We start from the raw sequence: 11,091 nt of genomic DNA, 5'->3' as shown, positions 1-11,091 counted from the left end.
AATACAAAAGTGAATGGCCATTCCATAAAGAACCACAAACTCTACTCTAGGGGTTTTATTTTTAACTACTATTGTAAATTTTACTTTTTCTTTCCTTTTCTTTTTTCTGTGCAGTGTATTAGGTCAGGTACATGAATGACTGGGACTTTTTTCTAAGTCGAGGTGCTGATTAAATTGTCTGTGAAAGGTTCATAGTCAATAGTCAAACTGAGGTAGGATTAACTTTGTCTTTGTCTGTCAGAGCAAATTCTAAAGTCATTGTACAGGGATGAGACCCTCATCTCCTGGGTAATAAGTCAGCCCTCTTTTTCTGTCCAAACTTCCTATAGCTACCCCTTGCTACATTGATTACATTTAAATGATAACATCCTCTTAACTGATTCCTGAAGCAATGGATGAATCAAGTAACCTGGACAGATCTCAAAAATGGGAGACCACATGCAAAGGAAACTACGCTTTTACAACATATGGTTGGAGGGGTCAAAGAAAATGTGATGTATTACTTTCTATTTTATCATCAGCAGAACCATATGGCTACTTGCAAGTATTTTAACCCTTCATTCAGTATTCAGTGAGAGATATTACGGGCAGGCTCTGTTCTAGGTGCTTGGTTGGGGTCTATTGGTGAACAAAATAGACAAAAGCCCCTGCTCTTGTAGAGTGCCTATTCTAATGAGAAGAGACAGGCAATAAACAGTAGACTTGTGGCCTGTTGAAAATGATTACTGTAGTTTTAAAAAAAGGAGAGTAAGGAGCTAAGGCAGGGACGAGTGGTGGGGCTCAAAGAAGGAAAAGAAAACAAGAAAAAGAATCAGGCAAGTGGACATCTGTAGGAAGAGTGATACAGGGAGAGAGAACAAGCAGGGCAGAGGAAGGGGTGTACCTGACAAAGTTGAAGAACAAACACGACTTAAGACTTACTATAAAGCTATGGTAATCAAGACAATGTGATTGGTAAAATAATAGAAAAATAGATCAGTAAAACAAAACTGAGAGCCCAGAAATAAATACACAAAAATGTAGTCATCTGATCTTTGGCAAAGAAGAAAAAGTAATACAATAGAGAAAAATAGCTTTTACAAGAAATAATCCTAGAACATTTGGACATCCACATGTCAAAAGTGCATCTATACACAGATTTTACCCCCATCTGTCACAAAAGTTAGCTCAAAAAGGGACCATAGACCTAAATGTAAAATGAAAGCTATAAAACTCCTAGAAGATAACATCAGAAAAAACCTAGATGATGTTGGGATTAGTGATGACGTTTTAGATACATACAACACTAAAGGCACAATACAAGAGACATAATTGATAAGTTAGAATTTATTAAAATTTAAAACTTCTGCTCTATGAAAAAAAAAATGTCAAGAGAATGAGAAGACAAGCTTTAGACTTGGAGGAAACACTTGCAAAAGCTTCATGCAAGTTTCTATTGCCAAGGGTAGACACAGAGAGAACGGTTAGGAAGATATTGTGTAATTCAAGAAAGAAATGCTGATGGCTTGCAACAATGAAGAAGAGAGGTGGCCGGGCACGGTGGCTCACGCCTGTAATCCCAGCAGTTTGGGAGGCCAAGGCAGGTGGATCACGAGGTCAGGAGATCGAGACCATCCTGGCTAACAAGGTGAAACTCCGTCTCTACTAAAAATACAAAAAAATTAGCGGGGCATGGTGGAGGGTGCCTATAGTTCCAGCTACTTGGGAGGCTGAGGTAGGAGAATGGCGTGAACCCAGGAGGCGGAACTTGTAGTGAGCCAAGATCGTGCCACTGCACTCCAGCCTGGGTAACAGAGCGAGACTCCTTCTCAAAAAAAAAAAAAAAAAAAAAAAAAAAAAAAAAGAGGTGATTGGATTTTATATATAAGTGTGTAGACACAGCCAAAAGGTTTGAATGTGAGGTGTGAAAGAAACGGAAACATCAAGGAGGACTTCCCAATCTATTTTGTCTTTATCATATGCTAAACTTTTTTTAAAACATAGTGCTTGAAAAGCATATCAGCTGTGGAATCAGGAATGTCTGAATGCATTCATGTTATCTCACTCACCAGTTACGTTACCTGAGTCCCAATAACTTCAATAACCTCATGTGACATGATATAAGAACACCAATATCTCAAGGGTCATACGTGCCAAACAAGAAAACTATATAATGCATCTGGCTTCATGAACGCATTACCGTAAAAAGTGAACAGGAGTTCAATTCCTTTGACTTTTCACTATTTTCTAAACCTGATAACAATGGGCCCATTTAAGAGGTGTTCTGTATTTAAATCAGTCTTCCATCCAGTTTCCAGATTTCCAGTTTCATAAGCTTTTCTAATTGACATTTTCAATTTCCTGTGTTCAGTAGAATAGAAAGAGGGAGAGACCAAGAATTTACTGCTCGCAGGATGTGAGGTAGAAGTCACAGTCTGACTCCTAGAGTGACATATTGGTAGAAATTTGAATTATCTCATTTCATTATTTCCCTAATATTAGAGAGCCCCACAGGGGATTATGTCGTGGAGAATTTCCTCACTTTCTTAACAAAGGGGCTTTCGGGAAACCTTTCCATTTTTCTAACTCTTTTCCAACCAGTAGTGTGAAAAAGACAATTTTGTAAATTGAGGTTCTTGGGCATGGTCATAATTTATATAGTTGATAGAAAGAGATAAAAAAAAAGAGGAAAAAGATATATGTTCCATTAATGTAAGTCAAGGCTATGAGAACATACCTGAACAAATATTCCACACTGAGCAGAAGACACCATAGCATTTCTAAGAAAAGAGAATGCTTCCTCAACCACGAAGTTCCCATAGAGATGCCTACTTACCCTGGATTGCTATAAAGATTCTGACGTGTTCTTCAAGCAGCTCCTGTTTACCATTCACCTAGGTGGTCTTAATCTCTTCTACACTTTCCTAATTGTCTTGAATACTTCAGGCATGAGTTTTCTTACTAACCAGTTGCAAGTAAGAGGTAAAAACTATAAGAAATCCCTGTTTTCTGAGAGATTGGCTAGGCCAAAGTTCACTTTTTCAAGCATTCTGCCACACTAGCCCACCTCAGTTCTAACCTAAGATCTTCTCCTGCAGATCCCCAAAGTAGAGAGACTGAATTACGACAATGACCTCGACTTGCATTTACTACGTATGAAATACAGAAGGTTCACAGTTTCTTCTTTCCTGATTTTCTTCACAGTTTTCTTGTGACACTTCTTCCACCAACATGTATACATAAGGACAAGAAATCCAGCCGTAGGGCCGTGTTTAAGGGTTGATTGGTTCTGTAAGACTGCTCTCTGCAGCTTTCACAGCTTTGGGTTGACTGTGTCTGGTGTGTGCAGGAGATGTACTCCATGGGTGAGGAGGGCTCCATGCAGCCACCTACCTGCTCTGCTGGTTGGAGATAGGTAGCCCTGGAGCTTGAAAATAACTGTAAGAATTTTACCTACAGTGAAGTCACAGGGCTGTTCAGAAATGGATGAAATTAAAGAAAGGCCTGAAAAGGCAAAGGAAGGAACATTTTTGGTCCCAGGGGAAAATAAGACCTCTTTAACATGTGCAGTGGCATTCCTGGAATGGATTTTTAATCAACAAAAGTTCTCATTTAGTGCAAGAGCCAGCCAATGAATAGACTAACACTACTGACTGACGTTATGACCCATTCGTCAGCTTAAGTTGTCTAAAATTTTCAGCTGCCAGCAAAGGATTAATATTGATTTTCAGGCTGTCTTTGTTAAATACCTGCTAGAGAGTACCACTCTCTTATTCTCCTTGCCAACTCTTCCCCCAATTGTCACTAGTATTAAAATGAAACCTGCCTATTATTAAATCAATCATGCCTGGCAAAACTATTCAAAAAGAAGGGGAGCATCCATCACCTTAACTGTCAACATAAAGCCTGATTTTTTTTTCTTTTAGTTGGTCAACCAGGAATTACTGGCACAATTAATTAAAATGTCATTACATAACTAACGTAAAAACTGAAAGTAAAATTTCTGTGGGAGGACAATGGGTACAATTCCTCCCACCCTATATTAATGGATTCCACATCCTCAGATTCAACTAACCTCAGATGGAAAATATTTGAAAAAAATAATAAACAATAACAATACAACAACAAAATATAAAATTTTAAAACCCAATAATAACTATTTAAATAGCATTCACACTGTATTAAGTATTCTAAGTAATCTAGAGCTGATGTAGAGTATACAGGAGGATGTGCATATTTATTTGCACATATAGGTTATATGCAAATACTATGCCATTGTATAGAAGGAACTTGAGTATCCACAGATTCTGTTATGTGTGGGGTTCCTGGAACCAATCCCCTGCACATACTGAGGGATGATTGCATAAGCAGAGGCAAACTCTATCCCTTTTTTTTTTTTTTTTTTTTGAGATGGAGTCTCACTTTGTCACCCAGTCTGGAGTGCAGTGGCACAATCTTGGCTCACTGCAACCTCCACCTCCTGGCTTCAAGTGATTCTCATGCTTCAGCCTCCCCAAGTGGCTGGGATTACAGGCGTGCATCACCATGCCCAGCTAATTTTTGTATTTTTTAGTAGAGATGGTGTTTCACCATGTTGGCCAGGCTGGTCTCAAACTCCTGACCTCAAGTGATCTGCCTGCCTCGGCCTCCCAAAGTGTTGGGGTTACAGGCGTGAGCCACCATACCCAGCAACTCTATCATTCTGATAGATTAATGAGCATGTTTTTACGTTGGGTTGCTCCCAGCTCAAGCCAGGAGGTTTGGCTGACATGATATTTGACTAGAAGACTGCAGCTTTTTCACCTGAGCTCCACAAACAGAATGTGTGAGCCTGAACATAATGTTTTTGGAAAACTTATGAGCCTTTTCGGCTCACCTTCTATGTTTTTGCTATATCCTTTTCAATCCCAGAAACATGTCAGCTTTGATATTCTCATCTCCTCATCTTTCCACTGGTTGTCCTTCTAGAACACTCCCAGTCTTGTGCCCCTGGTAAAATTCCTGCTCCTCCTCCAAGATGAGCCCTTAATTCCTCTGCCAAGCAGCCCCAGGCCAACCTGGGTAAGCTAGTGACCACTTGAAGGTGGCCTCAGTGTCCCTTGTTCAAATCTCACCATACTGAATCACTTCCATAAAAGGCTGTGAACACACTAAGGATGGAAGCTGTTTTCCTCATCGCCTTTGAAAGCCCAGCAAGGGACTGTTGAAAAACTGATCAAAGAAGGTGCATGATAAATTTTTATTGAATGAATGAATTGAGTGGGTTTGGAAGTACATGATTCCTGTCTGGTTGTCTTGTGTAGAATATGCATTTTCTGAGTCCATTAAAAATTCAGTAGGGCATAATGGTTAAGACCTCAGGCCATAAAACCAGACTTTCCTGTTTTGAGATCAAAATCTATCACTTATTAGCTGTGTGATGTTGGACAAGTAGTAAACAATACTTAAAATATTACTCAATTTTACCTGAACTTCCCCATTTGTAAACTGAGGTTAACAATAGCACCAGTAGGGTGGGTGAGTATGTGGAGTAAACAAAATAATCCATGGAAGCACTTAGTGTAGTGTCTGGTATGTAGTGAACACCCAGTAGTCATTTACATGTGAAAGCCTTAGATTCATTTTGCTACATGTTTTAGGAACTGCATTCTTCATATTGCCATATTGCCATATGAAGAAATTACACCAGATACTCACACAGCCAGTATTCCTAAAGGAGGCCATGCATTCCATTCATTACACATAATTTTTTTCCTTAAAGCAACAAAATATATTCATTCAAGAACTTCCTTTCAACAAATATTTCTTGATTACTTATCATGTACCTACCATACATCACTCTATGAATGCAAAGGTGAGTGATACATGACCCCCACCCTGAGGGAACACACAGTTGCCAAAGAGACTGTTACAATATATTAAGTGTTTTAGGAAGCTAGAAAGTTGGGATATAGGTTATCTAACACCCGCTCTCTCTTGTATATGTGTACAAGGAATTTTTTTAACTAAAGATTTGCATCATGTGAGCTTTATATTGAAATACCAGTAGATAAATATAGGGACCCCAATTTAAGACATCCTAATGACTACTGAAATGAACTATAACAAGAAAAATGTACCCTCCTAATAGTTTAACCATCACATTCTATATATCATAAGAATGTTTATGAAAGAATGATCTGAAAACAAATATTCCCTATTACTACCTGAGCACCACAGATATGGCATGCCTTACATAGGAAAAATTTAGAGAATCCATGGATGTCCTAAGCAAGTTTTATTTCATGTGATAAATTAATGATGCAACTCAATATGAATGGAGTTCAATATGCATTTTAAAGGAGTTATTATTTCAAATAACAATTAAAACACAACATGTTTTTCTTCTGACTTTCCCCAGTTTGGGCACTATTCTCTGGCAGTGTCCTAGTAGCTAGTTGAGGGATTATGGGAACTAGGTAGGCCTGTTTACCCTTGCCTTCCATGAGAGTAAGCGTAAATGAGGTAGAGAAAACAAAGACTCTAGGAACACAGTAGCACCTCTCTACCCTACAGATAGTCACTCTACAGAAATAGAGTGTATCTACAAAGAAGCTAAGCAAAATTCTGTCTCAAAACACATTTACCATAAATTTTCATGGTCAAATTAGAGGTATGTTCTTCTGGGACGAAAATCAGGTGTACCTATTAAAAACAATCATACGAAATCTTGCAGACATTTTACTACCAGTCATCAATAATTATTATTTTCATGTGAGATTCACATTTTAAATATATCAGTATGTCTTAGCTAACAATGAGGACAACATCCAAAATTAGTTTTTAGATGTAAATTCAAAGAAGCGAGGCAGATATTAGTTGAGTGTAATAAACTGAAGTCTGAAAAGCGACCAGCAGTGTTAGTATGAATCAACTCAGCCTCTGACTGGAGATGCCGTCTGGGTTTTACATACTTTCCCAAATATTAGGGTTCCCTGTGAATCTTCTTGGTTGGCAACCTCCTTAGCTGTCCTTTCTCTACCAGAGTATGCACTGGAATTTGTTGGTTTTAAGACCTACCTAAAATGTTTTACTATAATAGAAAAGTGTAATAAGCAGACACTTAAAAATAGGAAAAATGGAAGCACTCCAAAAGTCTACTCCAGTAAGTTATGACCAGGTATGTTGCACCTTTTGCCCCTGAAGGTTAATTTCTCATTTATCCTCATAACATAGTTTCTGTTCTTGTTACTTTTGCCCCCAGATAGCATTAGCTGTTGCGAGAGTAAATATGAAAGATGGAATTCATAATTCATTCACCCTGTGTTTCATCCACTTACCCCAAACCAAAACATAACAATCATTGAGCATCCACCATTCACATGTAACTGTGGTGGAAAGAGAGATGAAAAAACACAATGCCTAACCTCAAGGAGTTTACACACTATTCAGAGAGATAAATACCATAAACAAATAATTATACTATACTAGAAGGCTACATGGCCTAAACCTATACCAAAATCGTAAGTATAATAATTGATAACTTATTTAATTTTCAAAATGAACATTTATTGAAACTGTTATCTTCTCCATTTAACAGATAAGGACATTGAGACTCAGGTGAGATGAGTTGCTCCAGACCACACAGGGTTGAAGCTGAAATTTTAATCTAGAATTCAGTTCCAGAATCTGTGCTTGTAAACGGTGCTGTGCTGTATTTGTTTTAAGAATATAGGGGTCATTTCCTGCTCGACTAATCAAGGAAGGCATGATGGAAAAGTTAGGTATGAATTGCTGGTTAAGATACGGGCTACCGCAACGATTTCTCAACAGGTGGAATAGTATGAACAAAGGCTTAGTGGCCAATATGCCACCTAGTGCTCCAGGAAGAGTGATTTGTCTGGTTTGGCTGGTAGGTAAAATATATGTGGGAAGGTAGCAGGAATATAATATCCAAAAGGTAGATTGGATTCAGATTTCAATAGGATTCAAAAAACTAAAAATTCTGGGGTTGTTTTTCTTAGCATTGGGAAGCTATTACATTATTTTTTCCTTACTGCTATCCCAAAGACATTCTTTCTGAGTTAAAAATTCATGTGCAAAAAACAGGATAAAATGGGTGAATTAAATAGCATAAGAAAGAGTATGCAATCACACTGCTGATACAGCCCACCTCTAGCTAGCATAATTAATTTGCAACTCTAGTTCTTAAAATGACTTGTTTAGCAGATATGCCACTTCCATATTTACCCTTCATTATCTTTCCAATTGCTATAGTTACAATTATTCAAAGTGAGTGGTGAAGTTTCATTTCAAATTTAGTAAGTAAGAGAGTAAGTAAATAAATTAAGGTAGCCTGAGGAAAGTGTGAACAATCTATCAAGGTGTGTGCAGGGGGAGGGGTTATCAGTGTGTGTGTATGTTTGATGGAGTGGACAGAATGTAAACTGATAAGTGCTTTCTGTGAAGCTTAGTAGTGTGTTAGTTTGGCTCTGCCAAGAAGCAGATATGAAGACAGGGTTAAGTGGGCAAGAGATTTGTTGAGGGAGAGAATAACAGAAGATGGTGAGAGGGAGGGAAAGGAGGTAGAGAGAGCCATTAGTGAGACCATGGTGCAGGTCTGACACCTATGAAAGGAGAGAGGGAAGGAAGGAATATAGAGTAGGAAGAGTCACGGGCTGCAATGGAGTTAGTTCCAAGAGTAATTCAGCCAGGTCAATGAGAAGTCCCTGAGTCCAAGTTGCTATGAGCTCTGCATCTTCCTGGAATGGACCTGCCCTGGTATTCACTCTGTGTCCAGGCATTAGCTAGGAGTAGCCTGTGAGAAGCATGGTGCAAATATGATAGTGGATCCAGAGGGGCTCTCAGTCAGTCATGCTCTGTGATTTGAGTGGTATATTTTCATGGCTACCAAAAGTAGCAATTTTCAGAAATCAGCATTTTGTATACATATTTGCCTCTCAAAATTATGTTGAATCTAACTAGAAACAGGTTTGTGGTATTTATTAATCATACCAGTCACATAAGAAATTTGTTGTGTTTCTATATTCTCATACAGAATTAAATATTTTTATAACATAAAAATAAGTTAAATATGCAACATCGTTTTTTCCTATTTGCTTTTAGGAGCATCATAAAACCCAAATACAATTGTTCTGATCATATTTTTACTTCAACACATCTATAGGAAAGAAAGCCTTCCCATCACTAATAGTGACTTCTCTGGCAGCAAGCTTCAGTCACTGCAGCAAGAATACTACTTGAATATTATACTGGTATTTCCAAATTGGGATACGTGGGGTAATTTGAAGTCTACCATCCATCACCATCACCACCAAACCTAATGTATGAGTTGCCTATTCCCTCCCTGGATAGCACACTGCACTACTGAGGATCACTGTTCTATGGAAGTGGTTTTCAAACTTTATTATGCATAAAAAGAAGAGTGAAGAGGCTTGTTAAATACAGCTCTCTTTCAGCAGGTCTGCGGTACTTACTACTAGTAAGCATTTTTTAAGGAAGCATTCTAAATGATTCCATGTATCCAGGTAGGCCACAGAAACATTTGCAAAAACATTACATCAGAGCCATTGTTGACTATCCCTAATCTGTCATCTAGACCCAATGGAGCAATGCAGCAGAATGGGGGAAGCCCAGGGGCCAGAGTGAGGGCATCACTAGGTGGGGAAGAAGAAAGATGGTAAGGCAGAAGGGAATGGAGAAACCGAAACAATGAAGAAATAGATATCATCTATATATCTATATCTTTCAATTTATCTATATATCCTATTACCAACTTCATCAGAAACATATATTTCAGTTTGGTGAATGGAAAGGGAACCATACAAAAAATAGTTATTATTTTCATACATCTTAGCATTTTATTTTCCTAAGGACTATCCTCATGAAATATATACATATATTATCCATTTACACATATGCATATATACATTTGAGTATACACAAACATTGGCTTCTTAGGCCGTCTTAGCTTTATTTTAAATATAAAGAAAGTGGTGCTGATTATGCATATCATATATATTTGACTATACTTCTAGAAAGCAGAAGTCAAGAGCCATGATTATTGTGCACCGTATCTGCACAATTAGAATATTAGCAATAGTGCAGTTTTACTTTTGTTTTACAGTTTTCAAACTATAAGTCAAGTATGAGTGCCTGATGGAAACCTGAGGCTAGCAAATAGATGATAAACCATTTTACCAGGGGAGGCAGAGATTCATTTTTAATTTTAGTTTCTATGTTATCCCCAAGTAGCTTTTTTGTATACTGATATAGAAAATGATGCCATCTATATGCTGCACAACAAAAGTGTTGATGTGTTTCTGTACCCCTTGGCTTGCATCCCTGTTGTCATCACCCAGCTGATATGATTGTGACATTTTGACACTACATTGTGACACAGTGACCTGGTGCCTCCAGGAGCCTAGAAGGACAAGTTGACTAAGGCATATGGTGCATTAGGAAGCAGTGAAGCAGTTCATTACTGCTACAGAGAGAAAGTCTGCTCTGGAGACAAGAATTCTTATCTAAGGCACAAGATACTCTCGGTTGTATTTGCTGTTCTGCTACTAATTTACTATGAGATCTGTAACAAATAATTTCAATTCATTTGTAACTTAGATTTCTCTCTGTAAAATGGAAATGACCCAACACACATGATTTTTTTTTTTTAATCCTAGGGCAGTGATTGCATTTGCAACCCATTCTTGCCAAAGAGAAATTTGGAAGTACACTTCAAGGAACTAACTTCAGTGATAATCACACTTGATTGACTTTCAGTACTGTCATAGTTTGAGAACTATTTATTGCCCTGATTTGCTTTTTTCTCTGCCCTGTATTAAAGATCTTGCATGACAGTTGATCCATGAAATCTTCTTTGGTCTTTGCTTAACATTAAAATTTTCCCTTTACTTCTTAATGATAGCAGTTGTATTTCACTCTATATGGTATTACACATCCCACTCAGCTCAAAATCCCACTTAATAGGCATGCTCACAATATTCAACCTCAATTGTTGCAAAATAATTACTGGTTGGTTCTGACAAGCAGGATTTATCTTGGAGATCATGTCACAAACTCCAGTGGAAGGGTGGCCTTCCAAAGTCATGGCTA

General features: G+C 38.0%; 1 long non-coding RNA gene across 1 annotated transcript; it reads left to right on the top strand.

Annotated features, from left to right (window-relative positions):
- Positions 1-415: 415 nt before the first annotated feature.
- On the top strand, positions 416-10,849 carry LOC144334819 (uncharacterized). Its single transcript, XR_013405060.1, has 6 exons — positions 416-533; positions 765-815; positions 3,078-3,132; positions 7,227-7,481; positions 7,559-7,742; positions 9,085-10,849. It is a non-coding gene; the product is annotated as an uncharacterized LOC144334819 (long non-coding RNA).
- Positions 10,850-11,091: the final 242 nt, after the last annotated feature.

The sequence above is a fragment of the Macaca mulatta genome, chromosome 15, assembly GCF_049350105.2.
Source record: "Macaca mulatta isolate MMU2019108-1 chromosome 15, T2T-MMU8v2.0, whole genome shotgun sequence".
NCBI lineage: Eukaryota > Metazoa > Chordata > Mammalia > Primates > Cercopithecidae > Macaca > Macaca mulatta.
This window is presented reverse-complemented; position numbering and strand designations above follow the sequence as displayed.